Below are 20,258 nucleotides of genomic sequence, written 5' to 3'. Positions count from 1 at the left end.
GTTTGAGGTGTCCGCAGGGCTGCACTTCTGCCGTGGTCTCCGGGGGAGATTCCTTCCCTCCCCTTCCAGCTCCTGGTAGCTCCTGGCATTCCTTGGCTTGTGGCCGCATCACTCCAGCCCATGCCTCTGTCTTCATATGGCCTTCTCTTCTTTCTGTCTCGTAAAGGATACTTGTCACTGGTTTTACGGCCCACTCAGGGTGACCAGGGTGACCTCATCACAAGATCCTTAGTTATATCTGCAAAGACCCTATTTCCAAATAAGGTCACGTGCACAGGTTCCAGGGAGGAGGACCTGGCCATACCTTTTGGGGGAGGGGTTACTAGTTGACTTACTACAGGCTCCTACCTTCTAAATCTTCCCAGGCCTCCTGGATCTCATTGGCAGATGTTTCTCTCCAGCCGTTCACAGGGACCATTAATTCCAGGGGACTTCAGAGATGTGAACAGCCCGGATCCATGGTCCAGGATGATGGTGTCCGTATATGTCAGGCATAGCTAACCCTGACCTACAAAAATCCTTAAAAACAACCAACACGCAGAGCACAGAAGAAGAGAAATCTCTCTCAGGAGAGAGAACCGCTTCTGAAAATAACAGCCACGCGAGTTCTTGGATGTCTCAGAAGCCTCAGGAGAGAAAACTTTAAAAAGAGAACTGTTTTTAGGTTCCCCAAACTCCGAGCGGAACCAGGCTTCTCCGAGGCATTTGGAGGATGTCAACAGTGACAGCAGACGTGGATCCATGACTTGCCTTGTGCTGAGATCTTTGCCTCATGACACCTGAGGCAGTCATTACCCTTACTCTACAGACAGGGACACTGAGGCACAGTCTGACAGCTAGTGTGGGGGTGTCCAGTGATGCCAACCCAAGCAGCGGGACCCCAGAGCGTGTGCGGAAGCCCATCGGTTGCCAGTGACAGTCACCGTTCGGGGTTTCCGGCTGCAGAAAGGAGACCGGCTGGCTTCCGCAGGGAAATGGGTTGCTTGGCCATAGTGCATGGCTCCAAATTCCTACTTAGCGCTTAAGTAGTTGAGCTGTTTTCCCAGCGAAGTCTTCCAGCGGGACGGAGGCACTCACGCAATTACTCGGGTTCAGAAAAGGTCAGGCCGGAGCCCATCTGGAGACACCAGCTCTACGTGGGGCGATTGGAACAATAATTTGTTCCCGCCAAAGTGACATTTTTCCAATTTGAGTCCAACATTGTTCTGAAGCAAGTGCCGTCCCCTGGGGCGCCTCCTGCATAGAGCTGCATCAGATGACAAACCAACAATATCATCTAAATAAAAAGTCCAGCACGGACTTAGTAAATTAATCCTGACAAGAATAAATTGAATAATCTCAGGGATGCGGCAAGAGCTCTGAGGCCGCCAGATGGCTTTCTTCTGTGGCTTGAGGGTCCTCAGTGGCAATTAAACATAAAGCCTGCCTCTGGGTCACTGATTTGGTTAGGCAGTTGATTAACACCTGCCACTTCTTCGTGGGGACGTCAAAATCGGATGTGGACCTCTCCCTGCAAATTCGACACATTTTCACTGGAGGAAAGAAAGGAAATTCTCCCTTCCCCTGGTCAAAACTGCACAAAAGCCACAGGGAACTACTCTTTGTTTCTAGATGGCATCGCCTAGTTTAAAAATAATCTACACATTTCATCACTCCCGTACCAAGTTCATCTCTGCTTTCTTGTTATGGTTCTTAGCAGATGAATTCAAAGAGAGTTCTTAGTAAGAGGAAGGGGCACCTTGCTGACTCAATGTCCAGGGTGGGTCGGAGAGCTCGGCGGTGAACATGAGGGAGAAAACTGTGACCTCAGGCCCTAGGACTGTGCCAGACAAAATCATCTGGGAATCTCGTCTTAATCTGCTTGGGCAGGCTGCCATGGCAACGTACCAAGACTGGATGGCTTCAACAACAGAAATTTATTTCCCTACAGTTTTAGAGGCTGGAAGTTGGAGATCGGGGTGCCAGTGTGGTGGGCTTCTGGTGAGAACTCTCTTCCTGGCTTGCAGAGGGCCACCTTCTCTCTGTGTCCTCACTTGGCTTTTCCTCGGTGTGTGCCAGCCAAGAGAGAGAGCAAGTAATCTCTGAGGTCTCTCTTCTTATAAGGGCACTAATCCTATTAGATCAGGGCCCCACCCTTCTGACCTCATTTAACTTGACTTATTTCTTTAGAGGCCTCTCTCCAAAATGCAGCCACACTGGGAGTTAGGGCTTCAACCTGTGCCTTTGGGGGGACACAAATATTCAGTCCACACGTTGGTGAAAATGCAGATTCTGACTCAGTATATCTGGGGTGGAGACCGAAGTGCTGCATTTGAACAAGCTCCCTGAAGATGGTGTGATTGCTCAAAGTCTACACCCCACTTTGAGTCGCAAGTTCTCCCCGTTACCCCTGTGTGGCAGATGAGGGGACCGAGGCTTTGAGACTTGCCTGAGGCTGCACAGCTATTAGCTGGTGCAGTCACACTTCAGGTGCTGGAATCTGGTGCCTGGATGGGAGCTGCTGACTCACCACACACTGGCCTGTAGGCAGCATCTCAGCCTGAGCCCACAGCGGGATCTCTAGATTTCTGGGCCCTGGTTCCAGAGTTTCAGATTCACTAGGTCTAGAACAGGGCCCAAGAATATGCATTTTTAACAAGTTTTCAGGGGCTGCTACTGATCCAGGGAACGCCCTATGGAAATTACAGCTGTGCCTCTTCTTTAGTTATTTTTGCTTTAGGCGACCCTCCCTCCCCACAGCAGGGAGAGCAGGGAGACAAATAGCCTGAATTATCCAGACTGACCAACCACCTTGAGTAAAATCACCTGAAAGGAATGGAAAGTGCTGGTTAGGAGCCACATCTATGTACAGTCTTAAGCTCCACGGTGAATTACATGATCATTCATCTCAATTTTCATACTGTAAAATCTAAATAATGCCAATCTTGGATGCTTGCGGAGTTTGGAGACACATCCAGCACAGTTCCTGGCACCAAAGGGGCATTCAATCATCGCTCACTGTTTCAATCCCACTCTGCCAATGTTCAAAGTCTGTTACATAGAAAACAACATCGGCTCCTTACGATGGAGTCCCACTCTGTTCCACTCTTGATTCGCACAGACCTGGAATTTGCTGCACTTAATACATCACTGTGGCCATGGCCTTTCACTTATGCCGACCCTGTTCTAGTGACGCATCAGCTGGAGGAAGCCAAGTGAGAGGATAGACTTCACTTACCCCAAACTGAACGGCTATTGCTCACAGACCCCTGCACCTTCCTGCCACATCCACAGCCCTGGCCTCTCCATGGCTAGCAGCTAGGAACGGTCCCTGCCCTGCGTCTCATCTTCTCAGTCCACATCGATCTTTCAGGACATCTGTGGACTCTGCCCAGACTCTGACCCCCCCCCCACTTCCCAGCCACCATCTTCCGACACCTGAACTCCAGAACTGGTCTCCTCCCTGGCACACTCACGTTCTCAACTGTCTATTCTTGTAGAAGTCAGGTCACATGTGTCCTCTCTTCAGAACCTCTGAGTGGAGACGGGTTCTGGCGAGCACGTGGAGTACTGGGAACCCTGCGGACTGCTGGCGGGGGGGAGACGGTGCAGCCACTGTGGAAAATGGTATGAGCTTCCAAAAGAGAGAGCCTCTGGTCCAGCAATCCCACATCCCATCTGGGCATATATGCAAAAAATTTGAAACCAAGGACTTCAACAGATATGTTCCTATGAACCTATGTTCATAGCAAATTATCCAAAATAGATAAAAGTTGAAACAACCAGTATCTATTGATGGATGAGTGGATTAAGAAATGATCTATACATATCATGGATATTATGTCAGGGATGAAATTCTGACACACATCACATGAGCCTTGGATGAAGAAGGCATTATGCTAACTGAAATAAGCCAGACACCAAAGAGCTAATATTATATGAGTGTTATAAACTCAATTGTGCCTCCCCCCCAAATTCATATGTTGAACCCCTTCACCTCTAATGTAACTGTATTTGGATATAGGGCTTTTAGGGATGTAATTAAGGTTAAATAAGGTCACAAGGATGGGGCCCTAATCTGCTAGGACTGGCGCCCACATAAGAAGAGGGAACACCGAGCTCTCTCTCCATGCACACAGAGAAGGGACCACTTGAGGGCACAGCAAGAAGGTGGCTACCCACAGCCCGGAAGGGAGGCCTCACCAAAACCACTCATAGCAGTACTTTAATTCTGGCCTTCTAGACTCCAGCACTGTGATAAAAATAAATTTTTTTTGTGTAAGCCACCCAGTCTGTGGAGCTTTTGTTATGACAACTCTAACAGACAGACACAGATAGTCAAATTCATAGAAATAGAAAGTAAAATCATGGTTTCTAGGGGCTGCAAGGAGGGAGAATAAGGACTTGCTTAGCCTGGGAAAATGAAAAAGTTTGGAGATGGTCCTGACTGGGTGGCTCAGTTGGTTGGAGTGTTGTCCTGTGCACCAAAAGGTCATGGGCTTGATTCCCGGTCAGGGCGTGTACCTAGGTTGTGGGTTCCTCATCGCCCGTTATTCCTCTTACTCCCCTGCAGCTGCAGGGGTTCCCTTCCTCCAGGGTGACCAGCCCAGCACATTTCCCCCGAGATGCCCTCCCCCAGGCGGCCCCAGGGCCCAGCCCTTAACTTTCTTCACTCAGTTGCTGCTTTTTAAAATGTAAAATTTTATTCTCTTGCCCTCAGAGTCCCCACCCTCTCCTCCCTGCTTTCTGTTTCTCCATCGTATGAATCCTCCTCCAGAAAAGCAAACACTTATTTACATGTTTGTGATCCTATGTCTTTTCCATCTGAGTGTAGGTCCCACAGGGCAGGGTCGCCACGTGTTCCATGGGTTACTGAGTCCTCAGCGCCCAGAGCCAGGCCTGGCAAGCAATAGGCACTGACCGCGCACCTTTCAAATGAGTGAATGGATATAACAGTTGCCCGTGTGTGAGTGTGTGTGTGAGTGTGCGTGCACCATTCCACCTAAACGGCAAGTTCCTTGAGGGTAAAAATAATGTTTTTTTTCACCATTGCTTTCAAGAGCAACAAGAAAAAAAGGCATAAAAAAGTAAGCAGGCAATAAATATGGACCGATAGATAGAGGGACAGATAATGGATGGATGATGGATGGATGGATGGATGGATGGATGGATGGATGGATGGATGGATGATGGATGGATGGATGGATGGGTAGATGATGATGGATGGATGGCTGGATGGATAGATGATGATGGATGGATGGATGGATGGATGATAGATGAATGGATGGATGGATGGATGGATGGATGGATGGATGGATGGATGGATGATGATGGATGGATAGATGGATGGATGGATGGATGGATGGATGGATGGATGGATGGATGATGGATGAATGGATGGATGGATGAGTGGATGAATGAATGGATGGATGATGATGGATGGATGGATGGATGGATGGATGGATGGATGGATGGATGGACGGACAGATGGACGGACAAATGGATAGATGATGGATGGATGGATGGATGATGGACGGATGGATGGATGGAAAGATAAAAAGTAGATGGTGACAGTTTTGTGCTGAAGGGAGGATGACTTCACTATTCTGAATCTGGGATGGGAGAGAGACATTAAGTCTGATTAAGGGCAGCCTGCTGATGTGGACAAAGGTGTCTGGGGAGCGTATTATTATATAAACCATCAGCTTCCCTTTGCCGTGGCCTCTGATCCATAGCTTTTGCCTTTGCCCACATCTGCATGTAATAGAGCTTCGTTATGACATCCATATGTCTGTAATGCAAACACCAAGGCACATACTTCTAAAAAGTGCTATAAAGAGCAATGGCTCGAGAAGCACTGCTGGGGGGAGGTGCGGCTGGAGCTCTATTATTTTAAAGGGCATTTCAACGACACTGCCGAGTGTTCCCTGACCATGGGTCTGATGCTTGTTCTTTCTTTCTCTTCTCCTCTCAGGATATCAAAGCAGACTGCAACACCTGCGCGGAAATAGAAGACAGAAAGGTAAGACCATGTTTTCCATTGTCTTGGTTTCCAACAAAACAAGAACTCGGTGATCAAAGCCCAGTGTTGCTGGACGGTGGCTTGCAAAGGCCACACTCATGCTGATGTTAGACACGTCTCGACAGTCCTAAATTATTCATCATTATTTCCTTTGCTCTGTGTTATTTCTGACAATTTAGATGACGAATGCATAATGTAAGTTATTTAAGAAATTGGTGCTGATTTTTTCTTTAAGTCATTTTGCATTTTAGTTGAATATTGTTGAAGATTATATATAATGTCTCATATTGCATATTATGACACGCAGGATGCATAATATTAGGGTTTTCTGGGGGTGTCCCTGTATTTGATCTACACCCTTTGTGTTGAAGAGTCTGCCTCAGTTTCCATCATGACACAGTCACAGGAGGGGCGACTTCCTGTGATATAAACCTATTTACATGAGATGTTATGGGGGCCGCAAGGGGAGGACACTCCCTGCACATTTAGAGTTTTCCCCCCATTTGTCTTCTTGTTACACTTGGTGCGGATCCCTCAGGAAAAGTGCTGTTGGGCCAGTGGCTCTCCACTTTAATATTCTCAGGGTCTCTCTTTATTGACAAGAGTTCACAGAAGTTTCTGGGGCAGAGCACATCCTAGCAGATCAAACTTTACCTTTATCGCCTTGAATCCAAAAAAAAAAAAAAAAAGTGAAATGAGGGTATGTATCTCCTGGCTACTCTGGACATCATTCCACAATCTCAGAAGATGTTTCTCTCCCCGGCTGCACCACTATTGTTGAATGCCATTATCATTTCAAGCAGGGGTTTCTAGCCCTGATGATGCCATAGCTCAGTCATCTGCTGATTAATAAGGTGGCAGAAAACTTCTCAAAACAAATGTTCCTTTTCACTGAAAGGCAATCTCCCCATATGGAAAGAAATAATGATACAGTAGCTTGAATGCTCTCTGTGTGACCTTCTCTTAGTTGGGGTTTTGCGTCGCTCCGGTTGGCAGACCAAGGTGTTTCCATTCAGATGTGCATTCGCCACATGTTTACGTGCTGGTATCCTCAAGGGCATGTGCTTTGTGAGTTGGACAAACAGAACTGCCACTTGGGCTGACGTGTCCACAGAACTTTTCGTCTGCTCCCCCAGCCCTGCCGTCAGTGATCTGCCCCAGGCGCTCGGCTCATGTCATGAGGACGCACGTTCTGTTCTGCTTCCAACGTTCAGGGTGTTTTTACTTCCCCTGGACTTTTATGGAATTCACAAGCACGTTTTTGCCCAGTAATTTTTCTTTCTTTCTTTACTGTTTTCTTTTACTTTCTTCGCCAGTAGTTTTTGAAAGATGCCAGGAGAACTGATGCTGTTAAAACAACATCAGTTCCATCAGCAACAAGATAAATGAGCAACCCAGAGAAGCTCCGGGCGGCGAAAGCGGCCACACGGCTCCGCTCCCCTCCCTGCACTGCCTGTGGGCCTGTGTCACCATGAGACTCATGCCCAAGCCTGTGGCTGGCTGCCCTGCGGTGCTTCCCGGTGGGGAGAGGCCACGTTGGTCACTCTGTATGTGGCTTCAGCTGTTTTCAAAAAAGTAACACACGCGCACACACGTGTGTTTCTGTGCTTTGTCGTGGACTGGTGGGCTGAGTCAGACACTTCACACGAAGCCTCGCTCCTAAAGCGTCCTTCCGTTGCTTTCTAAACCTGACTTCATGTGACTAATGACGCGTGAATTAACCCAACCTTTGGCTGCAGTTAATGGTGATGACGCCTAGAGATACAAGACTGTAACATCTCCTTCTGTGTCTATTGTCTTACTCTCTGAGGACCCTTTATTTCTTCCGTTCAACAGAACTTCACTTCCTGTCTAGATTCTTTTCCCATTTATTTATTTCTGTGACGTGTCCGTTTGGGCTGTCGCTTCTCTGTGTCTCCTGAAGCAGCTGGGAGTGGGGGGGTGAAGGGCTGGAGGTAGCTTGTATACGAAGGTCCTGTCTCTTAATGAAAAAGTGAAGATGCAGAGCCTAATCGCCCGAGAGGGCAGAGTCCACCCCCAGCAGAGGAATGCCAGCCCGCCCCCCCCCCCGCAGGACGCCACAGCAGCCCCCGTCACCCTGTCCCTCGAATGCCCTCCGGCAGGCCTGCCGCCCGCCGCGTAATTACGGAATCTCACCCTGGAAGCGGCGGTGCCCGCTGCCGGCGCGTGCGGCCCTCTCCATTTAATCCGAACGCTTCTGGCAAAGTCGGTAATTTGATAAAGTGGAGTTGAAGTGACAGGAGATGGCAGAGGTGCTAAAATAATAAGCCAGCCTGCCTCTGAAGGGGCCACCCCTTGGCCCCGGTGGGTTTTTATATAATGCCGAGAGCTCCGAGGGGGAACCGGCGTGTTTCCTCAAAGCTCCGTTTCCTTCAGCCGGGAAAGCTGATCGCAAGGTGTCTGGGACTCGGTGGCCTCCCAAGAAGCCACCTTCTTTTCCTTTCCCTTCCTTCCTGTGTGCCCCTGGGCATATCCCTGTGCTCCTATTTATACTTCTGCCTGCATAACTGTTGAGTATCTTCTTGATAAAAGGACTTTAGAAAACCCAAGGCCTCCAGTTTTCCCTCCATTCTAACACTGCCTTTCCCGCCGGCCCCCCCCACGTCATACCTTATCCCACTTGCTGAGGCTGTTTGCCTGGAGTTGGGCCGCTTTCCCCTGGAACCCAGACCAGATACACTGGTGGTGGCCGAGTGGTGGGTTTCAGCAGTTGGACAGAGCCCTCATCCTAAGGAAAATCTCTCTCCTGGGTCGGCGGCAGCCTGGGCTCGGCCTGGGCTGTGGACAGAATGAGAGCAGTTTCCTTCCCTCCTGCTTCTCTGTTTTCCCTTCTCCTGATCCTGCTTCCCGCAGGCAGGCGGAGAGCTGGCCGTCGTTTGGAGAACTTGCCCGGTTGTTCATGGAGAAATCCGTGGTGCGCGTTGGAGTGGGGTTTGGTTTTTACGTCTCTCTTTTGCTTCCGAGACCACCGATTAGCACAACCCCTGCGAGTGGGCCCGGGCTTGGGCGGCTTCCTGGCCGCTTCTGGAAATCACCCAGAGGGTGTCACAGGGAGGCCTGAAAGGCCGGTGGCGTTTCACACCCGTAAGTGGGAAGTAGGAACACAGGCAGTTTCCTCCCCCGGATGAATGCGGGGGGGCCAACGCAGGTTTAGCAAAGGCGGGGAGGGGCGCCCATCACTCAGCAGCCGCCCACAGCCGCACGCGTTTGACATTTACAGTGCCTGTGTTGTCGGCGGGGAACGCAGGCATTTAAATTCATTTTTATTTGTGGTGTAAAATCCATCTGAATTCCAGCGCTATTATGGAGACTGCGATTCAGGTGATGAGAGGAGCGGCTGATGGATCAGTCGGGGCAGAATCTGTCAGGAGGAGATGAGGGCCCATTTGTCAAAGGCTGTAAACACAGGCAGGCTTCGTCTCCTCTCTTCCCGCCTGGCCTGGCGCGGCTCGACGGTTTCAGATCCGCCGTGAAATTGCACGCACGGGGCTTGAATGGTTTTCAAAGTTCTGGCGACTCTCAGATTGGGTCTGATTGCAGCGCATCGTCATCAGGAGGTAGACACGGCTGGGTCGTGGGTAACGCTGAGAGAATTTGGAACTTTGTCTCTTGCAATAAGTCCTCTAGATCAGCCATCCTGCGTACCTGCAGATACTTACAACAGCTGTGTGTGGAGGGAAGTACCAGCACGACCCTCATTATACAGGTGAAAGAGACAGGAGCTCAGAGAGGCTAAGTGACTTGCCCAAGGTCACTCAGGTTGCATCATAGGTCAGGATTTGAACTCCGTGATTTTTCCTTCAGAGGCCATACTCGTAGCTCTAATGCTACACTACTTTGCACACACATACATGCTGACAGGCATGCACACACAAAGATAATTAAATATGTTGGACATGAGAATTGCTCTTTCCTATGGAAAAATTTGTGCCTGAGCTGATCTCGTCACCCATTGCCCAGTAAAGAATCTGGTTTTCAATAGGGGACGACTTCTCAGCCCGTGTCCTAGCTCCGGCTGGCTCACAGGAGAGAGTCATCACAGCATCATCCATCCCCACCCTCTGGCGAGCCCTGGCGCCTGGCCGTGGGTGGCTGCTTCTTCTGGCCTTGAGGATGAGAGACAGTGACACGAGAGTACAGTTTCCGAATGACCTGGTTCAGTTCCTTGCTTGTGTATTCCCAGCAGGGAATATTGCAGGAGTTAGAGATTCCATGCTCAAAACAAAGGAGTCAACGTAATGCAGCAGGTAAAACCACAGGCTTGGGAGCCTGAGAGTCCTGGGCTCTACCCTGCTTCTTCTACTTAGCAGCTCTGTGACCTGAGCAGCTTTCTTCTCTTACCTCGGTCTCCACTTGCCTATTGGTGACTTGGGGACAATAAAATGCACTTGAAAAAATGATTTGAGGAATTGACAAGATACTACTGCAAAACAGTGTATGTGATGCCTGGCACAAAATAAGAACTCAACCAACCAACCAACGGTGGTAGCTACTTTGATTTGTGTCTTTGCTAAAGTCCACGCCTACAAGCATTACGTGTCCTTTATAATTAAATTCCTTTGAAAAGAAAGTGTTAAGAGAAATGGGTACCCAATGGGACCTAGAAGGCTTAGGGGATATTTTAAAGAGAAGAGATGCTTGGCTTGAGTTAGGAAGTAACAAACTCACCGGTCTGCCAGGTCCAAGCGGACATCATAAATTAGTCAAGGGAGACAGAGGACGATTGCACGGTGATATGAAGTCTTGGGGACAGCAGTGAACTCAAGGGAAAGGGCCCCACACCCAGGGACTATTGAACAGCTACCTGTTGCCATGTGGAATCTAGGTTCAGTGCGGCCCTTTTCAAAGCCAATCTGAAAATCTGGATTTTAATTTAAAACCACTGGTGTTTAAAACACTGCACAAACCAAATAAGACACATGTGCAGAAGTGGTTCAAATAGACTCACAAGCCTTGCGACTTGCAGACTATGTCTTGGTGGATTAGAAAGAGCTCCCCTGGGACTAATTCAAGGGTGGTGTGTGTGGAAGGCCCTCCCAGCAAAGGGAACAGCATGGACGTATGCATAGAGGTGCAGGAGAGTGTGGCCTATTTAAGGTAGATAAAGGTCTAGCGTGCATATCGGAGGTGGCCCCCGGGAGACTGGGGCAGGGAGCAGATAGAAGACGTGAAGGGTAGTGTTTGCCATGCCAATGGGTTGGGGGTTTGTGTCAATCTCCCCTCCCAGTTTAAGTGGAGATAAGGGAGGGTAGACCCTTGCTGGATGGAGCCAGATTTGTATGGAACCGAGGAGATGAAACTGTGTGATTAACTCAGCCAAAGAGAGCGTCATGAGGCAATAAGGACTGGGGGTAGAGCACAGAGGAGAGGGTAGAACACAGAGATGGGGACAGAGGCTGGCCTTGGCTGAGAACAGGGGTGGAATGAAAATAAAGGCTTTGGCTACAAAAGGTGAAGTCAGCCAGGACTCTGAGAAATAGTGGGGCTGGGTTGCCAGTCAAGTGACCTCTTTGTAAAGGTGTGTGACAGAGGAGGACTATGCCTTCCTGCAGGCTGGCACTGCCCAAGTGTCAGACTCAGGTTTCAGATGATAAATGTGGTACCTCCAGGTGGCTCATGGACTTGGCATGAGATCGCTTAGTGAAGAGGTGACGTCATTCTCTTGTCAGTTATTTTTCAGACCTTGAGATTATATCAAGGAGAAATAATTAGAAATGTTTGTCTGTTTGTTTAACAAACCCAAGGGTTTCAAACATTTGCTAGTCCGCTTATTTAACCAAGAGACCCAGAAGTCTTCACAGGCAATTCTAATATGCAGCTATAATTTAATAGCATTGTTTTATTTTTTTAATTGGGGTTCCATTCTACAGATGACAAAGGATACTGCTCTTTCCATTGACTTCAATAAACTATTTCCATTTTTAAAATTCTACTGAAGACTTATTTTTATAAATTTAACAAATCTATCAAGAACAAAAGAGTTGAGTTAATTTAATGAGAGTCAGATTGATATAGAAAAATTGGGTATATGGATTCCAAATAACTGGAGTTTAAGAAACACTGTTTTCTAATGGTGGGTTTGCAATCAGAAGAGAGATTTGGGTTTGTTTTGGGGACATTTCAAACTTTACTTGTCTGCAAGAGGAGCTAGATGGGGACAAGAATGGATGGAATCGGAGTCTAAGAAAGAGTACAGACAAGGGGGCCTGAGTCTGAACTAGAGCCATGCAGGAGATGCAGAGGAAGGCCTGGGTTTGTGAGGAAGTCAGTCAGTACTCTTCACGTGGATTGGCGGCTCTTCCATGGGTCATGAACAGGAACCTCTCAGACACTGCTCAGCTTAAGCACCTGTCTCCAACTGATCCCATGAGTAGACGAGTTGACAAACATGGACAGTAAATAAATCTGGATTTTAGAGGGTTGGACGCCAGGAAGGTTAAGGTGAGCACGAAGCTGTCACCAGAGTCGGTTTCCTATTAGCTCTGCTCTCTTGCTATGGGGGTGGGAGTGGATTAGTCTTTTGGGCTCTGAGAGGCAGAACAAAGACGGAGGAGAAGGCATGCTCTTTGCTCAGAGGGGGTCTCCCACGGATGGGAAGCATTCCTGGACCAGTGTCTCATTAAAGACTGGAATGCGGTCTTCAAGGCAGACAGGCAAAGCCTGCAGGGGGCACCATGGGTGAGACTCAGAATTCACCTGGGGATTGGGTTTCCTTTTTGCTCAAATGTCCTTTAAGGCTGATTGTATGTGTGCATTCAATGGGAAGATGCTCCAAGATTCCCCAAAGCTGTGGAAATGAAAAGTAAAGTATCACCGAGTAATGATATTTGAGTTACAGTTGAAGGGGCAGACAGGAGAGATGCCTGGGCGGGGTACAAGGATGGGAGTCTGCAGGAGGAAGCAGAACATGGTGTGGGAAGGGAATCGAGGTGTGTGGCTTGAGAGGATGCTGGGGAGCAGGCAAGCACCAGGTCAACGGAAGCCTTATAGGCAGGGGGAGTGCTTGGTCCTTTGTCACAGAATGAAATCTGTTGTACATGGAATGTGATCTGATCCAGTGAAATAACCAGATGCAAATAGATAGCCCCATTGCTCATGGTGTCCACTTGTTCACAGCTTCTGCTTGGCCAAGAAGAACTCTGGCAGGTCACCCACGGCTCCACGATCTCCAGCCAAGGTGTAGGTCAGTTATTTAACACCAACAGAGCATTTGTCTGTGTTGCCTGGCTATTTTTTTGTGTGCCAAGGGATTGTATCTCTCACAAATTCCTCAGAACTGTGGATCTTCTTAAGATTATTAACCATCATTGCTATCGGCAATGTGCTCATTCCAAGTGAATTTGCAACCACTTGTTAGCCTCTGGTTTGGCTGTATTCAGGGCCACTGAACACTTTCTCAGCACACTCTCCCTCCCACCACCTCCAGCCGAAGAATGACACTATTTAGTGCCAGCAAAGGAGCTCATGTCTGCAAACCTACCTCAGCCCCTTTGTTCAGCGAGGCTTTGTGGTGAGATTTGGTGTGCGCCCCTGTTTTCTGCTGGGAAATGGGGCACCATGAGAGAGAGAGCTGCAACGCACAGCACCAATGGCCAAACTCAACATTATTTTTACTTAGCCAAGAGTAGAGGTGACATAGCCCAGTGTCTGGAATGATGTGTTTGGAATCTCAGAGAGGAGGGGATGGAAGTCAACTGTGGAAAGGAGCACCGCCCGCAAATTGGTTGCTGCCAACAACTCCTCAGCATTTTTTTCACTTCTGCATAGTTTATTTTAAGAGACAGTGTAGTATATCTAGATTTGAATCCTGCCTCTGCCCTTTATAAGTTGAAAGATCTTGGAAAACTCACATTCGCTTTCTGACTCACAGCCACACGTCTGTAACATGGGTGTAGACAGCTTATGCTGTGTATATTTTGTGGGCTGTATGAGTCTGCATAATAGAAAACCAGGTTGGCCCAGCTTCGAGAGAGAGAGAAAAAGACAGCTGTTGAGTGAAATGACAGTAAAATTGGTCTGCCTTCTGGTATTGCTGGATCCTGAATTTAAATGAGGCCCGGCCAGACGTGGCTCAGCAGTTGAGCATTGACCTAGGATCCAGGAGATTGAGGCTCGATTCCAGGTTAGGGCACATGCCCGGGCTGAGGGCTCGATTTCCAATGACTCTCTCATCATCGGTGTTTCTATCTCTCTCTCCCCCGCTCCTTTCCTCTCTCTGAAATCAATAAAGATATTTTAAAAAATTAAATTTAAATGAGGTAGTAGAGATGGTGACCAGTAGCTATAGGCTGAAATTCTACCTGTGGAGAGAGTTTCCTTTTCAATAGTGTCAGCACAGTTTCTGGAGGTGATGCTCATGGGCTCAGCCCACGTCACTTGGCTATTGATAGAGGTTCTCTGCTTGTCTGTCAGCCTTCACCCACAACCAGAAGCAGGATGGGCCCAGCTGGACAACTTAAATGGACTAAAAGTAGAGTCCCTAAAGGTAACCTTAATTGATTAATTTTTCAGAAGAGAGAATGGTCAATAGTAATTGCAACCAGTATGCAATGAGCCCATACTGTATGCTAGGCACTGTCATTCTATTATCTCATAAAGATCCTGTAAGATACATCCAATATTTATCTGTACTTTACAGATAAGAAAACTGAAGGGGAGAGGTGTTAACCAATGTGTCTGACATCACTCTGGTTGTGAGTGTAGGATGGCATTTAAGCCCAGGTGGTCTGGGTTCAAGTCTTCAGCACCAGGCCGGGCCAAGTCTGTTGAAAATGCCGCCCAGGAGAAGGCAATCAATGACCCCGAGTGCCGCACACGCTCAGTGCCTGGCACACAAGTAAGAGACAGCTCTTAATGATAATCACTGTTACAGGGCCCTCACCAGGACTGAAATAACCTGGGCCAATGCTAACTGGCCCTCTGCGACAGGTGTCTGCACGTCTGCATTTAATCGCCCCTTAATCACTCATCCCAAGTATCACGCCAAGGTCCTCTATGGGTCTGCTCTCCAGAATGATCAAAACGCTCACGGTTCCAGCCCGGGCCTCGCCGCTCTGCATGACTGAGAGTTATTTCTGGAGACCGGGGCTTCTCATTCCAGGGTGGGTCTCTGCGCCTGCCTTTTATATGTTATCTGCAGGTTAACGGATGCTTCCTCTTTTATGTTACTTTGAAAATGAGATGTTAGTTCTACTTTCCTCTTTCATTTATTTTTGGAAAATTTGGAGGTGGTGGTGGGCCGGGGCATGGGGAAGGCGGGTAAAAACTGGAAGGGCTTCTGAAATGGATGCGGCGTGGAGTTCAATTAGCCTGTGATGGGATGAGGGGTGCTGGGCAGTCTCGGCAGTGCCATGGACAGAGATGTAAGAGAGGGAGTCAGTGTAGAGCTGCTGGGGTAGATCAGGCCGTTTGTCTGGGGTACCCTCCCACCGGCCTTGAAGTTGGCTTTGGGAAGCTAGTCTAATAAATCACAGGTACCACCGAGTGGCTAAAAGCTTTAGCTCAGGATTCTCAAAGGCCTGGGTTTGCATCCCAGCTTGGTCGCTTCCTGCTTATTTAACCTCAGGTGCTTAAGTTCTCATGTAAAATGGAAGGAATGAGAGTAGCTAATTTCTGGGGTCACAGCGCAACTCAGTGAGCTAATATACTTCGGAAACTTGGCATCTCGGCTTGGCATAGTAAATGCAAGCTGCCTTATTATGACATTCTTATATTTGCTCCCCTCCTACTCTTCTTTAACCCTGGCCTCAGTTTCTTAGATCTCCAGGGGGATCAAAGAAGTTGCATCTAGGACCAGACAAGTAAACAGCAAAGTAGGTAACGAAGCTGAAACTAGATGCCAGGTCTCCAATGACAAGTCTAAGGTTTTATATCCAGCAGGTGCTTAACAATCTGGGTGAAAGCGCATAGAGGGGATGGAAAGCAGCTAACCGTGTGCGCCTGTGGTTGGAAACGGACTCAGTCTCTGGTGTCAACGTAGATGGAGAGTGGCTGCTTAGGCGGCTGTGCTAATGAGGAGTCTGGCATGCGGGTCCTACTAGAGAGAGGGCCTGATTGATAAGTGATGCCTGCTGAGGGTGAAGGAGGGGGTGTTACAGTGAGTGAGCCAGGAGTAGGTTGTTCCTGGCACGGGATCTAGCAACTGATGAGAGAAAAAAGCCCCAAATGCTCTGTATTGAAGCCCAAAGGTGAAGAGAAGACGGACACTTCAGGCTCCTGTTCCATTTGCTACTTGGTCTTTATGTTTCTCTTATTAGGTTATGGGTTTGCGTCTATCGGGGCACTGGTACTTTATAGATAGTGCGTGGATTAGAAGCAATTTAACACATAAGAGCCTTCTATCAGGCACGTATAGCCACGCTTTCCTAGGCCATGGCAAAGTCTTCTCTGTCCATCACATTTTGGTGATAACTTACCTGACCTCAGCCTCAGATAGGCAGATAGGTAAGGTTATGCACTTGATACCTTAATTTTAAACGTGTGATTTATTCATAATGATATTTGTCATCTCGCTGCAGTTATGTATTAATTGGGACTGAATGGCTTACATTCTAATACCATTAATTATAGCTATTGTTTTCATTTGTCATTTATTTCACTTAAAAAAGAAGTCTATTCCTTTTGTCTAATTTTCAGTGATACTTCTTTCTTTAAACTCTGAGTTAAAATTCATTTAGAAAATTCTTAATTGAGTGCAGAGCTAGATTTCTAGGAAAGTCCTGTCACCTCTTCTCCAAAAAAAAAAAAGTGTCATCGGTTCTTTTGTGATGGGTGGCATGAGCGTTAATTAATTTTTTCTCTCCAGTTGGTGTATTTTATGATCCCACTTCTTGATATGTGATGGGGACTCTATGCTGTAGATGGAAAGCATGCCCTGTCCAAGTGTGATTTATGTCGTCCCAGGGCTTCTGCACAGTTCAGCTGAAATTTTCCTCATGTTGATCAAGGTCAGAAAACCCGGGGATTGTGCCATCCATCTCAGCAGCCAGACCGCTGCAGTAATTATTGATGGGGCTTGATGCCACAGAAGCAGAATCCCAGGGTGGCTAGGGAAACACGCACACCTTCATATGCAAACACACGTGTATACCCACACGTGTGCACATGCAGGCACGCACACAGGCCCATGCATGTTTCATAGTGAGCTATTTTACGAGGGCTTTTTTTGGCCAATTTTAAGTTAAAATTTGTTTTTGCATAAAGTCATCAAAAAGGCATTATCTTTTACTGTGGCCACTGCAAACTAAAAGCCATCAGAGTCTTCTGGTCGACCATATTTTCTTTTTAACCAAAATGTTTTCTAGGTGGATTGGAGGACAGGTCTTTGAGAACAGAAGAGATCTCAAGCTCAGGTTGTTCTGGTTTTGGGGGCAGGGAGCAAATGTAAGGATGACAATGCTGGTCATGAGCCTAGCTAGCAGGATTGACTCAGGCAGGGAGCGTCACAGCTTCTCTCAGTCATCCGAGCCCGTTAAATAACTGGTTCCCATGGTTCATAGAGAATCAAGTCAAAGAAGTAATTGAAAACTTTAAGTGAATCTCTGCATCCCCTCAAAATAGTGCCCTAACTTGCAATAATGGAAAAATACAGTTTCTAATTTGTTCTATTTAGATTGAGTTTTTCTGTTGATCCAATTCATCGATTTGCACATGGGCAAGTATTCATTTTGCCCCTACGATATGAATGTTTCCGTGGGTAAATCATAAAAGCCAGAGAGCGATCACTGAGGAGCCAACAGAAAATGCATGCAAAGGAAATTGTAAGTAGCATCAGACACATGGTAAACACCTGTCCTCCATGGCTGTACGAAAATGCAAATTAAAGCCACTGTGAGGTACTAATGTCTACCTACGAAATTAGCCATGTTAACATAAAGTGAGAATGCCACGTCTTCCCATTCTGGCTAGGTTGCCATAAAACTGGCTCCTGCATTTTTTTATTTATTTTTTACTGGTTTTGTTGAAAATCAGTTAAAAACTAGAGCCCCCATACCTATGAACAACCATGTAGACAATTATTCTTTTGATCCCAATCTTAAGCCCATGAATTATTATGAATTAATCCTATGAACATATTTTGCTTTCATTGAAATAATAGGTCACCTAAACAGAAACACCACTGTTCTTTTATTGGCAATGTCAAAAGATGACAGTAACCTAAATGCCCAATTGTTAGGGAATGACTTATTATTATTTTTTAAATATATCTTTATTGATTTTAGAGAGAGGGACAGAGAGGGATAGAGAGATAGAAACATCGATGATGGAGAAAGTCCTTGATCAGCTGCCTCCTGCATGCCCCTGACTGGGGATTGAACCCACAACCCAGGCATGTGCCCTGACTGGGAATCGAACCCCAATCGCCTGGATTCTAGGTCGATGCTCAACCGCCGAGCCATGCCCAGCCGGGCAGGACTGGCTTATTATATTGAGTATAAAACAGGATGGAGTATTACATGGCTGTTAAAAATGATTAATATGTATGTGTCAGAATTCCAAGGACTAATAGCAGACATAATGTTGAAAAAAATACATTCCATAAGATAGCATGTGTTTCTGATTATGGTCATGTATGAAATTTGCATGGGAAAAGAGAAATATTTATTTTTTAATATTTAAACATACTTTCATTGATTTACAGCTTGAGAATTAGAAAGTAACTCATGGTGATGGTCAATTTTTGTGTCAACTCGTTTGGTCAAGCAACACTCCGACACCACCTTATTTCTTCGTGTGACTATAAGGGTGGCACTAGCCTTTGGCTCAGTGGGCTCAGTAATATAGATTGCTCTCTCCAGTGAGGGTGGGCACCACTCAATCCACTAGGGCCTGAATGGAACAAAAGGCAGTAGAAGGTGCTATCTGCCTACAGAGAGTACAAAGGAAAGGGAACCTAGAAAGGGGAAAAGAGTCTGAGCAGAATTCCTTCCCCTCTCGACATAGCAAGAAAATGGTATTTTAGGATTATTATAGGAAAGAAATGAGAAATTCAGTTCTCTCATGATTATAATAGAAATGCAATTCAAATTGGCAAAAGCTAAAATATAATTGATTAAGGTCAGAGAATGGGTTGGATAATAACCTTCAAAAAGATATGTTGGAAGTCCTGCCCCCCAGGACCTGTGGATATGACCTTATTTGGAAATAGGGTCTTTGTAGATGTAACCAAGGTAAGATGAGGTCATTCAGGGTTGGCGGTTGGGGGAGCACCAATCCAATTATGGTGTTTTTACAAAAGAAAGAGGAGGAATATTTGGATGCAGAGATACGGAAGAGAGAGGCAGTGTGAGGACAGAGGCAGAGACAAGAGTGATGAGATTACAAGCCAAGGAGAGCCAAGGGTTGTGGGAAACCACAAGAAGATGGGAGAGGCAAGGAAGGAATCCTCTCTAGAGCCTTCAGAGAGAACATGGGTTTGCTGATACCTTGAGTTCAGATGTCTAGTCTCCATAACTGGGAGAAATCTCATTTTTGTTGTTTTAAGCAACCCAGATTGTTGTGATTTGTTACAGAAATCCAGGAACTAATACACTCCCACGTGTGAAAATCTAGGGCTGTCTTGCTTCAGGCTCAGCTAGATCCAGGTGCTCATGACATATCAGCAGGACGATGCCTGTCTCCATCTCTGGGTCTGTTTATCTTGGAGTTGACTTAATTTCAGTCAGGCTCTTCCCAAGTGAAGCAAACTGGCTCCAAAGATTAATTCCAGACTTACCTTTGACCAATTTAGTGACATAGCCCTAGGCTTAGTCAGGTCCTGTGTCCATTGCTGACTCTAGCTCTCACACCGTAGGTATGGAATGCTGTCTGTGGCTGGGCCTGAGTCCCCTGTGCATCCCTGGCACTTGGGGCAAGTGTCAGCTCCACATGGATTCCCAGGGAAATTGGAGGAGAGAGGTCCCCAAAAGGAAAGTTGAAGAAGGCGAGGAGGAGAGGGGATGGTTTCATCAGAAGTAGACGAAAGGATGCTGCATAAGAGAGAACACACACACATCCACACACACACACGTGTACACACATGCACAAGCACACATGCACACACCCACATGCATGCATGCACACACCCCTTGGCCACCTGGGATGGGGTTATAGAGAGCCATGAGTGCAGGCAGGAAGGTTATGCAGGGAGGCTTGAGAACATTGTCCCAGGAGTTCTGAGGAAGGCCCGCCATGATCTGAAAGGTTTGGGGAGATGGTGGGCTGGAGACAGAATTCCATCCACCCTCCTAGGGGTCTG

At 47.2% G+C, this 20,258-nt stretch overlaps 1 long non-coding RNA gene across 1 annotated transcript in view; it reads left to right on the top strand.

The window, feature by feature from the left end:
* The window catches only part of LOC107526810 (uncharacterized), a 564,498-nt gene that overhangs the window by 258,563 nt on the left and 285,677 nt on the right, over positions 1-20,258 (top strand). Inside the window, exon 3 of the long non-coding RNA XR_001602227.2 lies at positions 5,954-6,001. This is a non-coding gene — a long non-coding RNA (uncharacterized LOC107526810). The remainder of the gene's footprint in view (positions 1-5,953; positions 6,002-20,258) is intronic.

This window comes from Miniopterus natalensis, chromosome 3 (genome assembly GCF_054644295.1).
Source record: "Miniopterus natalensis isolate mMinNat1 chromosome 3, mMinNat1.hap1, whole genome shotgun sequence".
Classification (NCBI taxonomy): domain Eukaryota; kingdom Metazoa; phylum Chordata; class Mammalia; order Chiroptera; family Miniopteridae; genus Miniopterus; species Miniopterus natalensis.
Note: the sequence above shows the minus strand (reverse complement) of the source record. Positions and strands in the feature narration are given on the sequence as shown.